The sequence below is a fragment of the Diorhabda carinulata genome, chromosome 9, assembly GCF_026250575.1.
Source record: "Diorhabda carinulata isolate Delta chromosome 9, icDioCari1.1, whole genome shotgun sequence".
NCBI classification, from domain to species: domain Eukaryota; kingdom Metazoa; phylum Arthropoda; class Insecta; order Coleoptera; family Chrysomelidae; genus Diorhabda; species Diorhabda carinulata.
The window spans coordinates 20,036,044-20,062,240 of record NC_079468.1 but is presented as its reverse complement, the minus strand read 5'-3'; the positions used below and the strand labels follow the sequence as shown (position 1 = coordinate 20,062,240).

The window sequence follows — 26,197 nt, the reverse complement described above, 5'->3', positions numbered from 1 at the left end:
GAAGATTCATAAATCAACTATTATAATTGAAAGCTTCTAAAACCGAACCCAGTGGCGTGTGTTACGTAGCGTCTATTTGCAGAACGATATGTAGTTTAATTATGTTTGATCTTGCTGGAAAATATGAGCTCTTCCGAACATGGAAAAATACTAGCACAAAATACTAATAGGATTCCATTTCCGTGTGTAATCACGTTGATACGTTTCGAAAATTGAAAATTCCCGAATTGTACACAGGAAATTCGTTATATTGGCAAGGTAAATTGAATGATGATATGAAACAAACATTATACTACTTCTAATTACAATAGGAACGTTTGAAAAAGCTCTAGTACCATCATATCACTTATTCCCTAGTATTAATTTAACAATAAACTTTTACAACGTCTATAAAATTTTGTCATTTCATAGCCGTTATATAGTCTGTTGCATGAAATGCTATTTTCGAAGAGTAAGTGCCAAAACATCAAAAAGGACTAACATCAACACGATCTTGCACGACGATGCCGTTGGCTACTTTTATTCACTCAGAAAGAATCGAAATCGATCGTTTTAGAAATCGATTATTACGATGGTTGATTCAACAATTGCCTTCCTAACAAAAAAACCACAACTTTTTGCATAATCAATCTTATTTTGCGACATAGTCTTTTTTATACACTTAAACCAGTACTTTAGCCTTTTTAACCCTTCCAAATAATGGGCATTTGTGTATGCGATATATCTTCGTCTCATGAAAATCTCTTTCTTGGACTTGAAACTTTTAGGATAAGAAACAGGACAAAGTCGCTGGGTAACCAGATCTGGTGAACACGGTGGGTGGTCAACCAATTCGAAGTGCAATTCGTGAATTCAGCTGCCCAAAATTTTACGGTCTTTGTATACAATGTCTAACTCTAAATAGAGTGGACATGTTATATTTAAAAACAAATATTTAATAACAGCTCTATATTAACTTTTGTCCAAGTTATGCTTCTTTTCTATGTTAATTATTGAAAAGTATAGGAATGTATGGAATGGAATAGATTTTTGAAAAATTATCGTTTTTAATAAAGCGAAACAAAAATCCCCACCTGTTGACGATAGTTTCCCCACTTTTTTTTATAGAGGAAAATGAAACAAGTAGCAGTCCTTATAACTGTATGGTCCAAGGGAAAGCTTCTCAACTTGTTGTCCCTGGACCTCTAAGGGATCCACTGGCTCTCTTTAGGGGGTCCTTGGTTACCTTTCAATAACGGCGACGGTTTCCGTGTTGACCCAGGTAGTTCAGGACAGGTGGATCTGACCTTCTTGCTTGACTTTCTGTAAAATTCTGGGGGACGCATGCATGACGTGAAATCTTTGGCCATTAGCCTCGGAAATCGTGCGATCTCAGCCGATCAATCAGACAAACTGCCTCGTATGCTTTCCTCGCTTTGTGTACGGTGGACAGTCGCCCACTTTTTCTCGTTTTTATCGAAACATTTAATATTGAGCTTCCCTTGTCAATGCACCAATGCCTTTTTACTCAGTCCATTACTGTTACCATGGATCTATAGCTGAAGTCAGGAACTTGAAAGAACTAGCAGTTTCTTCATGGTCTCTATAGCAAGGAGAGATCCCGCTTGAAATGAATGATGAAAGTAATCACCCGGACCTCCATATTATAGAGATTGATTTTTTCAAAAAGGATAACACTGCATGAAAACTGATGGGAAAACAATTGAGGGAAAACTGACTTAAAGGATCTTTCTTGGTAAGTTGTCGCAAAGACAAGCAAAGCTCATACCATTTGCGGGAACCCCATAAAACCATGTTAACAGTGCCACTATCAGACAATACTGTCAAACAGATAGTTGACATCTTGAATACTGTGAAAGATTCACAGGTTTCTCGCATCTAACACATTTCATTTTTTCTCCAATTCAATGAATCTACTGACGTTGCGATTATGTGATTTCAATGGCTTTTATTCATTATGCATACTTGGGGTGTTTCAAAAAAGATTGTGCAAACCCCTATCTGCCCATACAACATGTGCGGATCTTTGCGTATCTTCGCGTTTGTTGGACGAACTAAATTCTATGGTCTAATTGCATCGATGTGTGTTTCATGGAATCCTCAAGTACTTTAGAAGCTTGATCTAGTACTTGGAGCATTATTTCGCATCAGCTCAAGATGAGAAGGGATGGTCAATCCATTCGCTGTACCCTGAAATCCGAACATTCTATCGTGGAACGAATTTGAGTTGTGAATAGAAATTCCCACAGAGGCAAACTTGAAATCCACTTTTGATTGTAGTGATTACTAACACTTTTGTAAAAATTTGGAAAACAAAAAGAAACATTCGGATTCCCGATCTATGTCGCCAACAAAACTAAGTACTAAAGCTGTCTAGATGCTGAATTTGACATCCAGTTTCCAGTCGTCAAGTATTTTAAAAAATTGTGTCATCAGAAGCAACCACAACCTCCACTTTAGGAGTCCATTATAATCACTACAAACTCTAGTAAAGAAGTGAATGTTTGTAATAAGAATATGGTGTGGGAATTCAGACTAATGGTAACTTAGTAAAAAGTTGTTTCCATTCATTGCACTTGAATTATGGAGTTTTCAATTCCGATGGGCTTCGAATTTTATCAGTTATTGTGCGCTTGACTGAAAGTGATCCACCAGCTAAAAAGGTTGGGAAGCTCTGGTATAAGCCATGGCCTCTTTAAAACTGACAACATTTAAGCAAATCTTCAGATATTTGTCTTTGGGGCTGATATTGTCCAAAGATGGCTACTAAAACATTCTGGAACTAAAATTGGTGAACTCTTCATTTACTAAAGTATTAGAAAACATCACCTATCAGGATTAGTCATTTCCCAGACATGTTTTATAACTATATCTGCCTTAATATAAATAAGTTAAATAATTATTGAATGTTTTTTATTCACTGAACTGAATAAGAAGTGATGTTTGTAGATATTAAAATTAAAAGTCTATCAAGTCGAATAATAGTTAAACGAATCCAGTTTAGTTAATCAAGGTAACAAAACAATGGAGTATTACAAACTTTGAATAATAATAGTAGCGAAAGACCGTGAAATCAATGAAACTAATTAAACGCTAGTTTGGATTTCGCAATCAATTCGTACATTGCAACCTATAGCAAATTAGATCAATGTTGAAATCCAGTGACAGTTTGAGTAATTAGAAAACGGGACAAAATTGGAAAGATACGAAACCAATCGCTAAATAAGTTCTAATAAAACAAAAATTAGAACAGGAGCAATTAGTGGAATGAGTACATTATAGGGTTGATATCGAAGAGAAAAAAAGACAAACAAGTACAAAATAGACTGAGTAATTAAGATTCACAAAGTCTTCAATGTAAATGTAAGAGATATTTCACTTTATTATACATATAAATTATGTCAATTATATACACTACCGGTCAAAAGTTTTTGCCCACCCCATAATCCTTGCATTAAATTTCAAATTAATCGTATTGTGACGAGAACGTCAAAACGTTGTCTTACAAACCAAAAATAGTATTGTTCGTTATTTGTGAATTATTTCTTCGGTGGTTATGATTGTAGTTTAGTCCCTGTTAGCTGTGTGTGACGCATGAACGTGCTGTGATTTATAGTTTTTGAACCAAGATATCTTTTTGTGAATTTGTATACGAATTGTTTCCATTTTCGCAAAATCAGACTAGTAAGTTTTAACATGGGTAAAACCAAACAACTCTCGATTGAAACTCGTGCATTAAGCGCGAGTCTTCATAATCTAGACAAAATTAACTGTACCATTGCCGCCGAATTAAAAATACCTCGACGTACTGTCGACTACAGCGTGAAAGAATATGCAGCCACCAAGAGCTGTGGCGATAGAAAACATTCAGAGCGGCCTCGAAAAACCTCAATCATTTAAGAGGTGATCAACGACGCACGGGCCCAGTCATAGCAGCTCAGATCAATGAATCTAACGATCTGAGAAAAGGAAATTGAGCATTTAAGACGTCAAAATAAAATTGAAAGGTTATATTGGACTATAGAACATATTTCGGCGCATGAAGAGTGGGAGAGAGTTTTATGAAGTGGTGGGTATAACCGAATAGTGTTTGTTCGCAGGTCAAATAACAACGGATGATAAATCCATGTGCAATGGAGGCTCGATGATGATTTGAGAATATTTATGGAGAAAGGGCGACTGGAGACCTAGTAAAAATTGATTTTGGAGAAAAAAATTATTACAAAGATCCAAATATTCCTCGAAGCTGTGAGTATTTAAGAGAATGTACTGAAAGAATGATTTGGCCAACACAGTCGCCCGATCTTTACCCGATTGAGTTGTTGTGGGACAAATTGGGCAGAGAAGTCAGAAAGCAGTGTCCTACTTTCACTTCACACCTTTGGAATATCATTGAAAACGAATAGAACCGAATAGAAGACGATTATTTATTTAAATTGTTACCTACCTATGTACTCACGTTGTTTTTGATGATTAGACAGGATAGAAATATATGTATAAGAAAACATTTTCTTAGAAAGTCTTTTTCACTTATTTAAGATGTTTTATTGGGGTCTTTTCATACATTTCATACCTCTCTTCCTTTTGAGCTCCTTATGTTCTAAGTATATAGGGTGTCCTACGACGAGTTAAAACTATCCGTATATGGCAAAATATTTAAAGTAAAATCATGAAAATTTGGGTTTTCGGATACGATCTTTTTAGCTTTGTCTAAAAACTTTTTTCGAAAAATGCATACTTTTTGAGTTATTAATTTTTTTGTAGAAAATATGACCGTTGCAGACCCTTATGAATTATTTTTTTACGAGGATACCTTTAAAGATATCAAAATGGTTTCTGTTCGGTTGCTTTTAGCAAGGTTAGACATATTTGAATCTATGTTGAAATTTTTTTCATTTTATACAGGGTGTGTATAAAAAGTGTTCAAAGTTTAACATCATAAATATCAAATTTCTTTATTTTTTAAATAGAACTACCCGTTTTTTTTCTATTTTGATGCATTCAGGGGTAAAAAATAAAAAATATTTTAGTTAAAAAGATCGTATCCGAAAACCCAAACTTAGAAATTTTCATTATTTTACTATTTTTTTGCCATATACAGATAGCTTTAACTCGTCGTGGGACACCCTGTATATTTAAATTATAGTAGTGCCTTTATTTACTTCTTACCATATACTCGTTTTCGTCTAGAGGACTGAAAAGGTTGATTTCTTTTTTTTTCTATCATTCCTTGTTGTTTCCATCGTATTTATTGTCTACATTATATTTTTTAAATTCTCCATTGATTTCTGTGATTTTTCCCAGTATAAGCATCGTCCTAATATTCCTTATACTCACTTTTAGACCCTTTCTATTAGCTTTACTTTTTTTAATTTCCCCACTTTACTCAAGATTTTATTGTGGTGGAATTGAACATAATAAATTTAAATGAAAAATATTTCCATAATTCTTTTTTCCTCTCCTAACAGAAATGCTGTGTAATTATTTCTCATCGTTAAACTGAATGTTATTTTTCTAGGATGAGTCTAAAGCAAACAACTCGTTGAATAAACTTGTTCAGAGCCATAAATCGGAAATTTATTAAACCATGATTCAAGATAAAGTGAGTGCCACAAAGAAATCGTATTATTACCGAGACGGCTTCAAGCTTCTTTATAAAGTAGGGCTACCAACCCTACAATATGACAGTATAATCAATCTCACGAGTGATGCCCTTATCTGATCCAGTATGTTGCCAGGGGATTTAGTCTTGTATAAAACTGAATAATAAATCCATTATGTACCTGAACTTTAAATGGGACGCCCTCAAATATTATAGAGAGCTACTATTGAGATAATGACTGTTACTAATTGTTGGACAACTTGCGAGTTCTATCAACAATTTTAGTTATTTAGGACAATAATTGAAAATATGCAAATTATGTACATAAAATTTAATTTTATTCGTATATATTCCAATTTTATAAAAACACAGATCTTGTAATATTAATAATTGATCTGTTATAGCAAACATGCTCTGCGCGCTCCTCCGATAACCTACGTTATAGTCCCGGCGGTGTACAATTCAGCACACAACATTTAATATGTTAGATAGATAACGAAAGCTTCATTTTGCGATTTTCTTAACTATCTAGCTCTTTACGAAGATTTTAACTAAATAACAATATACTATAATAGAATGTGCGTGATTTTATGTAGTATGGAAATGTTGTAAGTTGGGGAAAAAGATACGAAAACAAATTACTCAAGATATTTATGGCAAAAGTGATTGAATTAGATGCAAATCTAAGCGAGTCCCTGAGCATACCATGGGTTGGTGAGTAATCTCAAAATACAGTTAATTAATCTATCGTTTGGGACATTTTTGAAAATTGAAATATTGCCAATTTGCTTTAAATAAACTGAAAGTAAAACAGTAAATTTTAGTGCGTTATCTATGATCTAACAATTGGACATAATAAAAATTCTAGAGAATCATCTTCGGTTTTCGAATGAACCTACGTTTATTTTAATACGTATATCGTTTTTGGGTGATGAGAATTCAGGCAGGTCCATCCTTAAAACCAAGAAAAGTGAATTATAAAACAGTAATGGTAGGAAATGTTAAAGAACCAAATCGAAGTCCTCAAGTATAAATTACATCTGTACAAACAACAAATTACTTGGAGATGATTCCGATGGAAGATTGCATTGAACCTATTTTTAATCAGCTACATACAAAGAGCATTCTGTTTTCGAATGAAGTTTCAAGGTGAGGTAATTTGAGACTTTACTCTGGACAAAGGAAGCCAATACGTAATGCACAGAAAAAATTAATGTTTCATTGAGGATTGCAGCAAATAAAGATATTGGATCAATAAACAAAAGATTACTTGTCCTTTTGGACAACTAGACACAAAGGTTTTTTAACTTTGTGTATCTAGGAGTAGTAATAAAAGACAAGGGAGTAGAAGAATTAGAATTGAAAGCCAGCATAACTAAAGGAACACAAAAATTCTGAAGTATTAGATCACTGATGAAGTCAAAATAAAAGTCAAGGAAAACAAAAATAAGAATATATGAAACGGTAGTAAAACCCACCCCGCAACATGCATGTTAGACATAGATCTTAAAAAAGGCAGATGAAGCCATGTTGGAAAGATGGGAGAGGAAGATACTAAGAGGAATCTACGGAGGAATACACACAGAAGAGGGCTGGAAGAGAAGAACTAATAAAGAATTGGAGGAACTTTATGGAGAAGCTACAATAAGCTCGTTTATTAAAGGATAAAGAGTGAGATGGTTGGGACATTTTGAGAGACTAGATAGAGAACGGATGCCAAAATTAGTACTGCGAAGAAGACCAATGGGGAGAAAGAGAAAGGGGTGACTAAGGAATTATTGTTATATATGTGAGCATGTTATCTTTCAAAAACAAATATTTAATGACAGTTCGATACTCAATAAAGTATTCACTTATACGATTATAAAACAAAAAATAATCCTTCAAAATGACTGAAATTTTAGTGATAATCTCTTAACTCATGCGCAAATATATTTCCCAACTTATATTGATGGGTGCTGCTATAATAATGACAATTTTGTCGGTTTACGAACCCATTTAAATGAAAATGAGCCTCATCTGAAAAAAGGATGTTGTCAAAAGTGGAAAATCGACTGAGCATTTCTTCAGCAAATGCCAACTTTGCTCCAAGTCGATATTTTTCAATTCCTGTATTATTTGGAGCTTTAAGGATGCAGTTCAAGAACCAACTTTAAAATTTGCTCTAAACTTCGTCGCGTTTAAAACCGCCGATCGGTTCCGAGTAGACACATGCGGATGTTTTCGTACTGACCCCTTCACCCTAACAATATTGTCTGTGATCCTAGACGTTCTTCGACGACCTTTTGGTGGTTGCGACGTGGAACCGGTCTCTTTAAAACGCTTACATATTTTAATTAAATTCGAACTCGGAATTCTGAAAAATACAGTCGCCTTGTCAAGACGTTTGAACGACCGTTCTCGTAAAACGTGACGCTTTCCGTCGAAGTGACTCATGGGTACTAAAACTCCACGAGTGCAACTATCCAATCACGCTAAGCTCCGCCCGCCCACGCACCCTGTATTTAGAGAAATGATTTTCGTTATTTTCAAAGAGAAAATGATTTTGTACGCTACCGAAACTTTCCTTTTTAATGGAGTAAAAAAAGCAATTGAAACCAAAGTTTAGCTCAGTAAGTTTTATCCGAATTTTATATAGAGAGATCTAGTATAATCGATTAGTTCTCTGAATTTTATTGCCCGATTTTAGTGAGAAATCAAATTATAATCATGTAGGATGTCATAAACTTTCTTTCCAATTTGATCATTTTTATTAGGTTCACCAAGTCGAATTCGCTCTACATACTTTATTATTGTTAAGTACTTGCGGTCAAATGAATTGAGATTATCAGGGAAACCCCCCCTCCGCACACAAACACACAGGTGTTAACATAGAGATAAGATTTGTCCATTTCCTGTTTGTCACGATATTTTAAAATAAACTTATCCATAAACAGATAAATTGTGAGATATAATTCTCGAATGTAGCGGTTGAAAAGATTATGATTAAAATCCACACTGGCCAGCAATTATTCCGATTTATTTTTGGAAATTTATCTAAAAATGAAAATATTTGTTTGTTCTGCCTTATGATCGAACGTAATAGGGAGACTGGTCAGCACATAACAGAACTTGCTAAAGGCAAATATACTATATCGCTGGCTCTCTCGATCGTTTTGCGTTCGAGTTCGCGTTGAAAGTTTTTGACGCTTTATCGCTGGAAATTTAATTGAATGGTCCATAATTTTTGTATATATACATTCCATTTGCATGGTAGGAGATAAATCTGCTTTGTTTTTCGAGAGCAATCTAACAATGTCTTCCAACACAGACTGATCCGACATACCAATACCTTTCTAGTGCTGACTAATATAATCTGAAAATACAAATAACACCAAGGTGGACCTCACCAGAAAAATAAACAGGGAATGGTTGAATTTGGGTGGTCATATGACCTCGATACCTTTTTATTGAATGGTCGATGGAACGCGAGCGTCGAACATAAAAATTGGCGATCTGCCAGCAAGAACTCGGCGCGAATTTGAATGCGAGCGCGAGCGTTAGTATTTGTGTTTATAAATCATAGTTCGTAATCTGTTTAATTTATGTTGAACGCCAACGAGGGCGTTACCACGGGCGCGAGCGTAAAAGTTTATAAATTGACTTTCACAACAAAATGTCAGTTAGAATTTTTCGTAGTAGTAGTTTTCAAAGAAAGAAAGAAAGTGCACCAATACAAAGATTAACTTATTCACGAACTTTCAGGGGATGAATTAGCAAAGTAATTTTTGACTTTTGACAAGCTTTTATAATCTACATAGAATTAATATTTATTTTAAGAATGAAACGTCGCTGAAGTAATTTTTTGCTTCTTCAATTTGTTGTGATATCTACTACCTTTGTTGCCAGATATTTCTCATCGGGAGCTTCGTTTATGAAATTATTAAGTTTTTCCCTTTTAGCTACATATTCTTCGTATTGACTTTTCAGAAACACACATAATTTCAATTTATGTTGAGTATACTTTATAGCATGGAGTCGATGGAGACGATGCTTCATATTTAGTACTAAGGTTGTTAAAATATGCTAGTTTCTGTAATCGATGACGTTCTTACTGCTACACCAATCGTGAAAAAAATTTGTATAAATCTTCATAATTGTTTTAGGATTTGTAGGGTGATGAATTCTGTATGGTATCATTAGCTACTTGTCTTATTTTTGGAGGTGTACATAATAATTCAAATTCACTATCTGAATTCATCTCTACACCACTGTATTTGCAATAATTAGTATTCCCCTCAATAACAATAATGGAGTCATATCTTCCGTCCAATCAGCGTGTACAGAAGTACAGAGCCACTTTGATATACGGTTCGTGAATATTCAAAGGACATTACCAATATTATAGTGAATTATAGTAATAAGTCATTATTACTCAAATTGTTTGTTTATAGATACTATCAAGTGCTCAATAGCAGTTGAATAATTAATCTATTAATCGAGGAGAACGTAAAATATATAATAATGTTATTAGGTAGAGACAATCTAATTCAAATTGTTATTCACAAAAAAAAACATTTTCATTTATCTACAATAGAGGAATCATTAAAACATTTAATTTTTCGGTTGTGTGTATTTTTAACTTATCCATGTTTAATCTATTTATATTATGCGTGTTTGGCTTTTGAGTTTAATTCCCGAAAGATAACATTTTCTCTTTAGTGTAAAGTATGTGGACGATTACCGTCAGCATTTTTCAAGCACAATTACTTTTTTTATTTTTAAACCGCATACTCACTATATGTAGCCTCTGTTCACGATAGGCCAGTTAATATATATTCGAAACAAAAATATTTCCATGTATCATTGTCAATGCCAAATTGGTAAAAATCCAATCCAATTTCTAGTTGTTCAAATAGTTGTTACGAGGATGGTCCCAGAAGTACCTGACATGAATTGAAAATGGCGGTAGTTGCTTGGAAAATTACAAAGTACACAATCCATCCAGCATATGTTTCAAGTTTGAACACGCCACGTTGTTTAGTATTTGTTTTACAGCCATCAATAGTGAACGTTTTCAGTGAATTTGTAAGCTTGGAAAAATTGGTAATCGTTATGTGATACAATACTTTCATTTGAACGACGTTAGCCCAACTAATATGAAAGTTGAACTAGATGGTACTCTGAATGCTCTGAGGCCGTACGATATGCGAAGACCAGCATTGCAATGGTCGACCAAATGACTACAGAAATGTTGGAGAAAATCAACAAAGCGGTGCTGGAAGATCGTCGACTGAAAGTGCGCGAGCTAGCAGAAATTATTATATTAATAATTTCTTTCCTCCATTCTTCAGCTCTTGTGCCTTGACCGATAATTGGATTCATATCGATTAAGATGGTTGCAAGTTCAATCTTGTTACATCTAGTGCGATGCAACAGTGTATTATACCATCCATAATAACCAAAATGTTCGCCCATTTCGTTGCGAGAGGAAAGAGTTCTAGAGTCCATCACATTTTGGATATAACGTCAGAATGAACAGAGGGGTCCGACTCTATTCTATGTTCACTACCTCAAAGCTCTTATTCGTTAATCATTACTCACTCAAACGATTCTTGTCTTTTGTGTGAAAATCCCAGAGCCTGATTATTCTTGAGCTTGTGCTCGTTGTAGCTGAATGGTTCGGTGCGCTTTTAGAGGCCTTGTGGACCTTTAGAAATCTTGTTTGTACTCACTACAGCATTGGTGTTAAGTGCTCTAAATGTTATAAATAAAATTCTACGAGCTGATTGAACGATGGATCGATTTTATCTTCCTTTCCTTTTTGTTACTTTCTGTTAAAGTATTCCTTTTGATTTCCTCGTATATTCCCATTATGAGAATATGTTTTATTGAACCAGTAACTGGACTATTTATCAAGTATATCATTTTACGACACCATGTTCTTTGTCGACGAGATAGTTCTCAGCTTATTATTAAAAAGCATTATTTTGTCTACTTGTTTACATAGAGAAAAGAAAATAGGAGCAACTTTATATATATATTTTCCTTTTGAGGTGCAGCTGCACTTATATACCATGTCAGATAAGAATATTTTATCTTCAGGTGCATCTTCAGACCATAATAAAATATAAATACGTCGTCTGGTGACAAGATCGGTTTGTTGTGAACTATGAATATCTATAGTGGTCAAGTGACATGTAAGTACATTTAAATATTTGTTATTCACACTAAATAGAAGGTCATTTAATTAATTTCATACGAAAAATTAGCCAGCCAACGGTAACTTATTTTTCTGGTATTGATTAGAATTTTAATCGAGAAATTTCGTGAGTTGTGATCAAAATTAAAATAATAGTGTGTGGTTTTGAGTTTTAGTGCACATAACAGTATGAAGAACGACTTTTATACAACCAGTAAGTGGAATATATGTATTTTTCAAAATAACAGAGCCTAGAAGAGCTAGGTGACGGAACTGGGGGAGGAAAGTACAACGTCGATAAGAATGGAGGGCAGTTGTACTTCAAGGACTGTATTTTACCAAGTTGACGAGGAAACTTTTCTGTTTCGAATTTTTACTTGAGGAATTTTCTCTGCTCAAATTACCTTATACAATATTAATCAATTCTATTTGTTACTTCTATAAAATCCCATTCGATAATATATTGATGACGTTGTTGATTCTGGCATACTAAATAACCTGTGTATTTTTGGCGCTGTTTATGAGTAACAATATATTATTCATATCTTTGTAAATACATTTGGTATAAATCATTTTTCTTGTCACTTAATTAAAATGAATTCATTGATATTATCATTATATTTATAGCGGACGAAATGATTGTTTTAAATGAACGATGACCTAGAAAACATTGTCCTCGTAACGCAATAAACCTTAAAATTCAGTTTTCGTACGGATATGGAGTGCTTGGAAAACAAAACACATCAAATTCAAAGTTCACTTGACGACGCTGAAGTAAAATTTGGAATGATCGAACTTTCGTTCTTCACACATTTAGACATGTGTTTTATATCGTCATTTGCACCATAACTTTCACCTAAACATTTTTTTATTATATTGATTCCACAATTTATGACTATATTTTGAACTAAATCTAACAAAAATATACAGAAAATACTTTTTTTAAACACGCTATTTGGTTAAAAATAAAGTAATAGTATTCAAGCATGTCAAAACATCTGATTCAAGTCATCAGTTGGCTTGTCTATTAGAATTAGTCTAGATTTTTCACGGAAAAATTTACACTTGAGCTGATACTTTTGTCGGCTGATACGTAGTAATTTTTGGTTTCCAAATATGGAAAGAGCTAAACATCACTTCAATTTCTAAGTAACAACGGTTCAAACGAACAAAAAGGTCAGAGTTCTCCTATTACAGCAAAATTTTTATGGTTTAGATTGGAGCTAAATTTGATTAGTAAGTCAAAAGTTTGTTATCAACTTCATAACTTATTTGTACTACTTTTTTATTAGACTTGGTTTCCTCTGCCTTCTTACTGTTGTTGTTTATACGTGGAAAACGGTTTCCACCAAACTGTGAGGTAATACCGGAAATCGAAGCGGATTATAATCGACAGTCCTTCATATTTTCACTTCAGGGGTAGAATCGATAAATTAAAACATCATAACACAAGTGCATTGAAGTTCAGAGAGAGTTTATTGAAAAATAAATCTCTTTCAAACTATATTATTACGTTTTTCTTATCAAAGGACGTAAATTAGGCGTGAAAGAAATAAAACTAGAAGATATAATGAACCAAATGTCATGTTACAACCACGTGTGTGAGTTTGGTATCGAAAAGGGGGACTCTCGTCATTTGGGATTACTTTAGGGTTCAATAATCCACCGAAGGGATTTCGACCATAACGTTAAGTTCTGGTTATAAGCAAGTTTTAGAGAAATATCACGTTTAATTGAAGAGCGAGGCAAGAGAGCGGGAATTCGATATGTTTATGTGCTTCGAAAGCACTTCATTCTGTTAATTGGAAAAGGAAGTTTGAAATGTGTTATAAGATTGCCGACTTGTAATGGCGTATAACATTGTTTACAATTTGAAAGAGTAATTTATTGAATCAGAGTATAAGATTCTAAGTTAAATATTTACTGGTTATTGATATCAGCAGCAAGAGGAATGTATTAAAATATTCAGATGAAAGTGTCTCATTTAAAAACACTTCCATATTGTCGTTATTTATTTATATTGGAAATATCTGTTGCAATAAGCCTTTTATTTTAACTTTCAAGGTTTCCTTTTTAATTAGATTCGATAAATACTATAATATAGTATACAGAACGACTTTTTAGGTAAAACAAGATTTTTTTAAATTAATTGCATATACTAATTTTTGAATTGGCTATTTAATTTTTTTTTTTTGGAATGAATTAACGATGTAATATAGACGTATAGCTAGGAAAAACAGCTCATTGCAATTGTAGCTTCACATTAATGGAAAAACCATTTTTCCAAGCAATACCCTAAAGTACCAAGGGTGTATTTTACAAGGGAATAAAAATACAATAGCTCACAAAACTTCTTCTATACAAACATATCATAAAACTTTCATGAACCTGCCAGTCTGCCAAAAGATCTACGTGACAAACTCCAAGCCGCAAATTGCGCAGGAGATATCCACGACAGTGGGTGTAGACTTCTGCATAATTTGCTAATCACATCACAGGTTTGTTTGATCTTTGTTAAGTAGAAGAGAAACTATAACAATTACATTATTTCAAATTAGATACACCAAACATGCGGGGTAATTATTGTATGAACAATTGAACCAAAGAATGACTCCTCTCTAGGATATCATTTAATTTGTAGAAACTTTCTGATGATATGAATGCTCAAATGGCTCTTGGGACTCTATTTTGTTGAAACAAGGTTTCATTATTCATTCCGTGTTCGCGAGAACGAGGGATAAAGAATGTTCGTAACATTTCCGAACGGCAACCAGCATTTTGCTCCCTTTTATTTTCAAAAAAGTCGTATAACTCCCGTTGAAGAGTGCTCATCAAATTGTTACTTTGGTCGAATGGTTTCATCTAAAAATTTATTGTTAATATAACCGGAAAGACGAAAATGTGCTTCGTCGCCAATCTAGAGTAAAATCGTCAATTATTTCCAAATACTTTTCCGTGCCGTCACGCCGACCAGCAGGAAAATTGTTTCATTTGGAATCTTAACGATTTGAATCTTATCTAACCTCAGTATCCTTCGAAAACTACTCAAGAGTACCTGGCCTGACCTAGAGATGGTGGTAGTTGCTTGTAAACATGGAAAAAATTGGTAATCGTTATGTGATACAATACTTTGAAAGATTTTAGTCCAACTAATATAAAATATAGTTGGAGTTTACAGTGCACGCAAATATATTAAGCATATGAAAATAGATACAAACTTGAAGAATATGCTAGGAAAAGATCTAAAAGAAAAGAAGGAGTTGATAAAAGAGAGAAAACCGAAAACAATTTAGAGAAAAAATGAATGTAACTTAAAAAATAAATGAGATATTGGACAATAAACTAAGATATTAAAAGGAAGGAAAAGAATTAGAATACATGCAATAAATGATGAATTCAACCAGACGAAGACGATATCGGAGAAGTTTATGCCACGTGGAATTAATATTACGCAAATAAGTTTGTTAGTATTACATTAAAATGCTGAGCAAAATGAAAGAAAACAGGAAATAACCAAAGAAAAGTTGAACATGCAATAAAAAACTGGTAGGTAGGAGAAAAGAGGTAGAGGTATTGGGAACACAGAAGATTGGAAAAAACGTTATGCTACCAATAAATAAAAAAGGACAAACGAAACTCTAAAATGCTAGACGTAGATTGGAAACAGAAGTCGAAATGATTTATGAAAGAAGGAAATACACAAGGAGACAGTTCAAGGTCGTGATTATTTTGATCCTTGATAAGATGGGAAACCACAAATGATGGCTAGGAACATTTAGAGTCAGATAAACTCAGCAATTTGTTATGAAATGCAGAATTGGATTGATGGAAATGAAATACAATACAAACGAAAGTCATTACAATGAACGAAAGGAATAAAGATGACCAAAATGTAGATACAGGAAAAACTTTTCGAAAGGAACGGAGCTAATGAATCAACAATATTATATTATTCAATCTATTCTACGTCACAGACAAATAGAAATTGTAATAAAAAAAAGAAACAACGTAAAAACTATTCCTAAAAATTCCTAAAGCGTATGCAACAAAAAATTGTGTAAACCAGAGAAAGTATGAGATTGAAACATTTGAGAAAAGATTAGAATCAGGACCAAAACATATAAGGAAAATCTTAGTGCAAACTGTTAAATTTTTAAGGTCAAATTATAGAAATGAGCTAGCAATGGAAGTAATAGTAAATCAAGAAAAATTAAAGATGACTATGGATTGAACGAATAGAGAAAATTAAAGAAATACCGTGAAAATTTCAACCGTTTTACTTGACGAATTTCTGTTTAAAAACATATATTATATATGTTAATGGCATTTGAAATATATTCCACCAATTCTTAACATTCATAGATTTCAAATAAGAAGCACAATCACATCAGAAAAAAAATTACTATCAACGTAATTGAAATCCTGTACATTGTATAATTCATTTAATTTACCATAAAGCTCAAACTAGTACATATTATAAAACAAAGTTCAGATAGTTGTTTATGCGGTACAGCGATTCTGATGCATCTAATGCCCAATTAATAGACTCATGAATAATTTATTGTCTACAATGAGTTTTATATTCTTTGAAAAGTGTCAATGACTCCAAACTCGTTGTAGATACTAAAAAACAATGATGATTTAAATCAAAGCTGAAATGTCGAAATAATCCATACAGTATGAGGAAGCTAAATTAAATAAATTCGTTGCCTATAACTGTACCGAGGTGCTCCTATTTTGAAAAGTAATTGTCGGACAAACTTTAGGTGAAAACATTTATGACTGAATTGGTCAAGGGCGTATATTCGCATTTTTTTTCGATTGCTGTATCTCTGATCAAGGCTATTATCAAAAATGGAATCGTTAAAAATGATTTTTCTTAGTCTGACTAAAACGAATTTATTTAGATTGTTTGTGTTACCGGTTGAGAGCAGTTTGTGACATAAATAAAATAGATTTGCCCAAAGAAACGATGTCACTTTTAGTACAACAAAAATAATAAGGGTTTAACACGCAAGACGAAATAGTAATTCGATATTTCTTTCCTAGTATAAAGTATTCGTGGTAAAATTGAAACTCACCTATATGCTTGAATATTGCTCTTCTTTTCGAATGAAATTTGAAATTTTGAAACCAAAATGTTCTTTGGCAAACATAATAATGGACATTACAATGGTGGTGTTTAAATGTCTTCGATATTAAAATTACAGGAATATATAATAAAAAAGAATGTTTTATTACACTTTAGGATATATTTCTAAAGTTATAGACAATTATTTTTTGTTCAAGTATCTTATACCTTCAATCACTTACCTTTTAGAGATATATCAAAACTTATTTAGCGAAAAATATTCGAATTTACGTCAGCTTTAAAATGTCGGTCGTTTTAGAAACTGAAAAATAATTGCCAACATTTTTACCAAGACAATTACTTTATGTGATAGGACTGAGTGCACTCGTTAATTGGCCACCTGGTGCATAATTATAAAAAATACCGGAACACGTCAAATTCAAATTATCAAAGTGAAAATGTTCTACACCTTCAACCCTCTTCTCATAAAGGGTACAGCATTTATATTTTGTTAAATGGGAAGTGGCGTTATTATATATATGATTTGATAATTTTCTTCATTCTCTATTCGAAAGTTTTCTTGCAGAAATTTATACAGAAAAGAATTAAAACTATCCAGGTTCGATTTTAAAAGTTGTGATGCTATTTGAGGGTCTTCGTGCGAAGATAAAACGGCAGTATTATCGGCAAATGTGGCCGTTAAGGCGTTGTTAGACATAGACAAGTCAGACGTGTATAGTAGGTAAAGACGAGGACCCAGTACACTTTCCTGTGGAACTCTTTTATGGGATGGAACTTGCGAGTGTTCATGTTGGTATTTAACAAGGAATTGGCCGTCAGTTAAATGAGATTCAAGGATGAAGACGAGGTTAAAGGGAAAGAGCTTCTTAATGTTATACAATAGTGTGCCAGACTTTGTCAAAAGCCTGGCTCACATCCAAGAACGCAGCAGAGCAGAAACCAAATTGATTGAGATTAAGGAAAAAATGGATTTTTAATCTAAGATTTCTTCATTCTCTATTCAGAAATATTATAATTTACAAGTTTATTTGAAAAATTTACATTTTAAATAGTATTACTGAGTTGCTACAATATACTTAAAAACTAAAATGTAATACTTAGCTCATAACGTCCTCATTGCAAAACAGTATCTGAATAATAAATTATGTTTTCTGGTAATTACAAAAATTTATTTTTCCATACAAAGCGTTATTGGTTGCAATAAGATTTTACGACAGTCATAAAATCTTTCAAGATACATTTGCACACAGACTAACAAAATAAATCCCAAACAAGTTGTTATAGTAAAATGAAAAATATGTTTTGAATTTACTTTAAGTTAACATCAATTCGCCTTCGGCTATTTTAAAATGAGTTTGGTATGAATTTACATATTTCGTTAAAACAGAAAGGTAAATCTTTTAAAAGTTATTTTTCTTTGATGCAATTTTTAGCACAACATAAACTTAATTGCAAAATACACTGGTGACAGTTCAAACTATACATTAAAATATATTGATATCATCAAGCTAAACAGTTCCGTTACTTTGCTAATAAAGGAAATAACAATCGGAATATAATTAGCTTTCAGCAGTTAGAATACGTGCATTGAGATGTAAATCAAATTTCGTAGGAGGACTACAGACTAAATATTGAGCCGAAAGTTGTTGTTATTGTTACCTTTTAACACAGTTCTTTATACGTTAAATGAGCAAAGACGAAGTACTTATATCTGGGAAGTTTATTTGTCAAAGGGTAAGTAGGTATTTCTTTACAGCAAAGATTCTGATAATAATAACTTGTCTCGATCAATTAAATTTCAAATGATTCGAGTTTGTTGTAAAAAAACACAGAGAAGTATTTTCCTTTACAACTTTTATAGACAAATTAACGATATATTGAGCCGCAGCACCTGTGGATTGCTCTATGTTGATCTGAAGTTCGCAGAGACTCCAACTTACCACGCGCCGTCATTTTAGTGTGACTGAACTTGATCAGTCTATCAGTTGATATTTTCGATCCTATAGAAGCTAATTACTTCCAGATATTAGCAGAAAATAGGGAAAAAAGCACCAAAGGTATTAAAAGATCATCGAAGAAAAGATTCCAAAAGCAGATCTATTTAACGAAATATTCAACGATTACCAATGTATAGTAGATAAGTCCTACAACGATCTTCTTACCAAAATTCATTGGTACATTGAAAATGAAGGATACAATGAAGAAAAAAATGACGTTTTACCTTCTTTCTAAGAATTCAGGCAAGCTGAAAAGCATTAACTTCAAATTACTTTGGATAGATACATACAGCTTTTTCAAAGATCGATCCATCCAGGTCGCAATCGATGGACACATCTCAGAAAATTTTGAGGTCAACCTTGGTGTTTTAGCCAAGGCAGCTTCACAAAAACTTGAAGCTCTCTTTAAGACCAATAGCTATACACTCCGCAACAGCTTTTAATCCTCTACAAGGCCGAAATTCGTCCATACCTGAAATATTGCTAGCACATTTGGAGCTCGCCTCCCAAGCATACCCAGAAGATGCCCGACTCACATGCTCTTCCTAGTTGCCCAATACCGCCTAGAGTAGTATTTGCAAAACCTACTCGAAAGACAGACGTGACTCATCAACACCGAGTTCGCCTGCAGACGCCCAGAACTTCAAGTTTTCGGGACTCATTTTTTTTGATAAGTGCAAGCACGGAGAATCAGTTACCATGGCATGTTTTTTAAGTTCAGTTCAAAATCAATGTTCACAGACATCTCCCCACGGCAGGCATCACTCCAAGTACTCGATTGTGAAAGGGTTTACCCTCTTGTGCTTGCTTTTTACATAAAAAAATACCCAATATCCTTTCAAGTTCATTATACTACAAGACATTTCTTCAAGATTACATTCTTCATATCGGTCTACAATCATGATAATTACTCAACAATTGCAAGCGCACTTGTGGGACATGCTATGCTAAATCAGAAGAGCTTTTATAATATATGGATGAGATGGCCTGCGTACTCTCGAAGGGAAAGGTGTCAAACATCGGATAAATACCTAGGGATGAAACAACTTGAACGATTAAGGTACAGTTACACTTCTGGTGATTTCCAAAACAATTAACCAACAATAAATAGGATTAATAAATCTCATAGAATTGAAGAAGATTGTATAAAGTGTTTTCAGGAGAAGAACATTATACATAACCTCCGAAAATATTTGAGTGGCCACGATATGATTTGTTCTAGACGTGAGTGCTGTGAGTCCAAGTCAATTGGTATTGATAGCTACTACGCAGCCCTATTCAAATTAGGAGGCCAAACACAACAGTAGAAATTGATGAAAGTTTATTTTCGTATCGTAAAAATAATGTTAAACGAGTACTGTCACAACAATGAGCTTTTGGAGGAGTCTATCGTAAAAGTTGTGACTGGTTTTTAGTAAACTTCGCAGAAGGTTCTACTGCTCAGGAATGCCAGTGAGAACAGAGATAGTAGTTTTCTCTTTTTGCTTTGCACCTACTATGTTGGGCTGAGACAGCCTGCTGTTTGAAGTTAAGCCTACCGTCAATCATCACATCTAGGTAACGAATATAAGACTTAGATGTTATTTCATGCGCCCCGACTTGCAATGCTTCAGTTTTGTGTTCAGCCAATTTCAAGTCAACCGAGTCCATCCATTGGTTGATCTTCTCGAAGGCAATGTTAAATGTTAAGTTAATCTTTTCTAGATGTTTTGCTACTATTATAACGGCAACATCGTCGACTTACGCTACAAGCTTGTCATCTCTCGGCAATTCCAGCTTGAGTAGTCCGTCATACATGACGTTCCACAGTAGCGAACAGGGAACGGAGCCTTGAGGTACCTTTTCAGTAATCCTGTACTCTTGTGGACCGGTCTCGTGGTCGTATTTCAGGATCCTACCAGAGAAGTAGCTTCCCACTATCTAACAGGGTGTGTGTGTCTGAGAGAGAGAGAGAGAGAGAGAGAAGAGTGAGAGAGAGAGAGGGAGCCGTATGCATCCTGAAGGAATTGAGAGAAGAAACGAAAGGATCTCCTGGGAGGTTGAAGGGATTGAGGAAGGTATAGTTTGAAAGTGATAACATGTTCAAGTGTATGAATAGTCGAATATTTTACAGCATTAGTTAGTTATTTAATAGATAAACCTCGTACGTTCTCGATAGAAGAAATCGATAGCGTCCAGTGCACTAATTGCTTCACATCGATTATTCGATTGATATTTTTAGATTAAATCTGTATCGTATCTTCGTATTTTTCAGGAATTTTAACAGAAGTGTTTCTATTTAATCCTCTTAATACTTTTAGAACTGGAGTTATAGCGGAAAATCAGTTTTACGATGAAACTTCTTAATCTATTGTAGATTTTATCGTCCGATCATTTTCATTCGTCACAATAATGAAAACTAATATGATTTTAAGAATACTTGAATCATTTTAAGATGTTGAACGATGAAAAAATGGGACAAAACGAGTGGGAAAAAACTTGTAACTCGTAAAATTACAGTAATTAATCGGATAATCGTGCAACACACCACTACCACTAATAACACAATGGCAACGTTACAATAAATATACTGTATTATTAAATGTATAGGAAGTGTAACAGTTGGCGTATTGTCTTCCACTAAAGGATACGAGAAACCATAAAATTTAAAGCACTGAACTTTATATTTATGTTTCAGAGTTTTTTTAGTTTCCAACACGAAAGCCACTTGTCAGAAAAATATTTTTAAAATGAGTTAATTGCATTATTGCATTCACTCTAATAAAAAAGGTTCTTCTTATAAAACTTTTCAAGATATTTTTATATTAAACATTTATGAAATTTGAGATCAAGCGGATGGGTGAGCTGTTTATACAGAAAAAGTCAGTAATTTGGAATAAGGTAAATAGTTTAATCCAATCCAATTATTACTGATTAATATTTCATTAAAGCCATTATTGTTGATATTTATACGTCGATTATACCACAAACTAAGCCCCGTTTGGTTAAATATATATAAAAAAAACGTATACAGTTGCAGAAAAAATATTTATTATACAAAAATTCTCAACTGTTAAACTAACTTTCTACATAGCTCCCGAAACTTTTTAGGCATTTGTCATACTATGACACAACTTCTTGTATGATGTCTTCATAGGAGGTTGGGTTTTCAACCATATGGTAATAATATGTTCTTTCACATCATCATCATCGTTGGAGTGTTGGCCACCAAGGGAAGATTTTTGGTGTGAGCGAAATACATCTTATTGAAACTCCTGTTCACTGTGTAAAGTGGACATTATTGTGTCGAAAACAACACTTCCGACAGTTATACTCGGCGCTGTTTCTCTATTATACGGCACGTGGTAAGAAATGAATCAGCAAAATGCCTTTCTACACTAAAAAAAGTTGCATATGGATTGTCAAGATTTGCTTAGGCTTTATCTAAGGACGAAGTGTATCTCCATTCCGTTGATTGCCGTTTGGCTTCTGGGGTGTAGTGAGTTACTACACGGCTATTGGAGAAAGAAAACCATTACTTTGTTTATGGTAGCGTGTCAAAAACTGTCCAAAATTAGCGGAAATTCTATAGCAAAAGTACTAACGATTTTGCTTATGCTTCTCTTCAATTGCGCGAACCAGTCATCAGTAACCAAAGAAGGGAGTCCCCATCGTTCTTCATCGTGCACTTGATGATGTCCTTCTGTCTATCCGTAAATAGAAAACGAATCACAAAGCAGGTTCAATTAAAACATAAAGAAGCACTATAAAGAACAGATCAGCAGAAGTTTTAAGTTTGGAGTTTCTACTGTTGGTTTATTTGTCAATTTCTTCTATTTTAATAATGTTATGTTGTTTTCCAAAACTTAAGTCCAAGTCCAAAGACATTTAAGAAAAAGTCTGATGCTAAAGAAAAAGTGAAAAACTTGTATCCAATCAAAACAACAAATGAATTGCCGAAGGTGCAAAATATGATGTACAAGTCCAACTGCAACAAAAAGAAATAAAAATTCGTAAAGATTGATAAATGCCTGGGAGAAGCAGATAAATATCGGTTACTATGAATCGTTTAGACATTATTTACGAACAATATTCTATCAACTTATGGAAAGTACTCGTTTGAAAAACTTTACATAAAACAAATCAAAAAATTTAGAGAAGGATGTAAGATTGGTGTTGATGATGTATGACACACTTTACTTGATTAAAATGGCCTCATAAATAGCTCCAGTAAGTTTTCTCTGAATGTACCAGGTGTTTGCTTCTTCTAGTTGAAATTGGATTTACTTAGATGGTTCTCCATAATTTAAAGTGCCAGGCAATTTATTCACAGCAAGCAGTTTTATATGGGCCATATAGCTATTATTTCCGATTAAGCTTAGCACTATAGAAAGAATTTCGGAATTAAATAGAAGTCCTGCAATAATGAGCAATATTTGAAAATGTCAAAACTTATTGAAATGATACTGCAATTGTCTACGCTGACTTACAACACATCTAATATAACTTTAGTTGTTTAGATGACGAAGGAAGTTTTGGTGTTTCCTCTTACCAAAACTGTCCCCATTACGTAATAAAAGCAAAAAGAGGGTATTTCAAAAAAGTGGATGTTTGGAGTTTCGTGTTATACGAACTATGAATCATCGGATCTTTCTTTATTGAAAGAACGTTAAATCAGCATGCTTACTTACAAATTATTCAGATATTTATTGTCGATCTGCCTAAATGATTGGCTAAATAATAAGTTTGGTGAAAGATAATTTGGGAAATCAAGTTTGAAATGCTGTCCTGCTAGATCGCCAGAGCTTACAATAATGGATTTTTTTAAATGGGGAAGCGCAAAAACATATTTCGAATGATAATAAGAGAATAACTCGCGCAGTTCGATCAATTACAAGAGAACAAGCTTCTTGGCAATACCGGAAACGCATTGAAAAATGAGCGAATATATTCGAAGAGGATTAGAAGATCTTGACATACATTCCGAGATTTTTACTTACTTTTATTTAATGATCATTTATAAGTGTTAGGTTAGTAGTTATAAGCCTAGTGTCTATTTGTTTAGTATAATAAAAAGTATGTGTATTCCTCACCAAATAATTTGTTCAATTTGAAAAAATACTGTTACTGTTATATCCAAATTTGGCATTTCTAATCACCCAACGTATAATTATCGCGTGTATCACACCGAATACTTCCATTTATATATACAGGGTTGTTAGCATAAAATCCCTCTATAATTGAATATAATAGAGAATTGAGAAGATTAAGTGACACTTTTTTCAAGATAACCATATTCAGCACCAATTTGTGAGTACCTCTCGTATATTTTTTTATTATTAACTGATTTCTTAATTTGGTAGAAGAGGTGTTTATTCTGATCAAATTTTTCCAATAACTTTTTCAAAACTTTCCAAATGAAAAGATATCTGAAAAGAGTCGTTTTAACCATCCGGGGACACATTGTAGATAGACCGTTCTTTACAATGTTTGAGAAATTATTTCATCAAATGTATAAAGGATTATAAATGTTTTTATGATTGCATCAATACCGAGTTTCAATTTTCTAGACGTCTAATTAATTACCAAAGCTTTCAAACTGATTTAAATCAAGCTGAAATTTATGCAACCAATTTAAAATTCATATATCTTTTTTGTTCTGTTTGAATTCGAACTCGCTCCAACCAAAGTTTCCATTCGATACCGTTATATAATCTACTCCTTTGCATCTTTTGAAACGCAAAGCCGAATCCGAGCGAACTCAAACTCTATTTTGTAATGGAAAACATCAAAAGGCAGTAAAGTTCTCTCCTCTCTTCCCCGAAACTCACTCAATAATGGGACGGGTCTTTTCATTACGAATTGAAGAAAAGACTGCAATAAATATTTGCTTGAAATGACATCGGTTACGCGGTCTGCATAAACTTAAAACTCGTAAATGTGTAATGGGTTACGAATCCTTTTAATGATATTATCACGTTAGGCGTCATCTAATTATACTTGTGGAAATAATTTATAAGGCGTGTACCGTAAATTTGCAATATGCCAATCGACCTGTTACGTTTTCAGTCAAATATTTTTCCTATTTAATTTTATTGGCGCGTAGTCCCTTCTGTTTTATAACCGTTTTCACGATGTAAAAGAAATTAATTTCTTGTCAACCTTCTAGTCTATTCGAAAATAAAAAGCTTACACATCAAGTATGTCCAAATACGACTTTCCAGAAGAGTCTCCAGGCATCTCAGACTTCTGAAAGCCATTGATTAGAACTGGAAATTATGTGAAGAAAGCCGAGATGGTTGCAGCTCCAAACAATAGCTGTTGAATATGGTGTAGCTGGCGGCTAAGTTTTGTCTTTTGGTACTCCAACCTGAGTTGAGCGTTGTACTACAAATAGGGCTGCCACGCCCTCTACCTATTTTTCGTCGTTACTATTATCAAATAACAAGATAAGGATATTAGGAGGTAAAAAGGAAGGAAACATATGGAACAAAGGACAAACCAGGAAATGTACCTGTGTGATGAACACGAAATTAGCAGAATTAGAAGATGCAGAAGATTTAATTTGAATGGCTGGGATATTCAGAAAGAATGCCGTAATCAAGAACGATAACAAAATGACTCAAAAAGAGATGGTATGCGCAGGCACAAGGAGATCTAATGGAAAGAGAAAATTATTGCCACGCTATGGGCCTGTGTATAGCACGATATATAAGATATATTTTCTGGGAAGCAATATCAAGCATGTCCGTAATTTAAAGATATTATAACGTATTTCACTAATAACTTAATACAATAGCGATCTGCAAATTGATTCGACTCGACTCACCCTGTAAGATTTAAGCGACAACTGTATTATATAAATTGTTTTGAAACTGAAATAAACAATGAATTATTATTCTAAATGAAGAAAGTTGTTACAAAATGCAAATAATATGCAAAGTTTTTATATCAATACTTAAATCCGATAAAATAATTACCCAGCAACAAAAATCAAACTGAAATATTCCAACAGATTCAATTTCAAGAAGCAAAAAAAAATAAAATTCGTTGAAAAGTGGTTAAACGCATAATTTAAAAGATGAACATGCCTCTCGACTAATCTGCGTTAGCTATTGTTTCAATTTCGTTTAGTTGGCACCACTCCAAGGCAATAATGTCAAGCAGAAGTTTGACTTTCATGCAGAACAAATTAGTGGGTTCTCGCTTTTCGTTCGAGCAGTTTAAATATTCAGAAACTTCCCAGAACCGGCAATAGCACCGAACGAGTTTTTTGTGATGATGTCCTTCTGTTAACTTCCAAAACTTTCTTGTGTTCGCACAATAAATCAGTACGTAGATGGATG

The 26,197-nt window shown here is 33.5% G+C and overlaps 1 protein-coding gene across 2 annotated transcripts in view; it reads right to left on the bottom strand.

The window, feature by feature from the left end:
- Positions 1 to 26,197, bottom strand: part of LOC130898236 (uncharacterized) — a 173,290-nt gene that overhangs the window by 118,756 nt on the left and 28,337 nt on the right. The window lies entirely within an intron of this gene.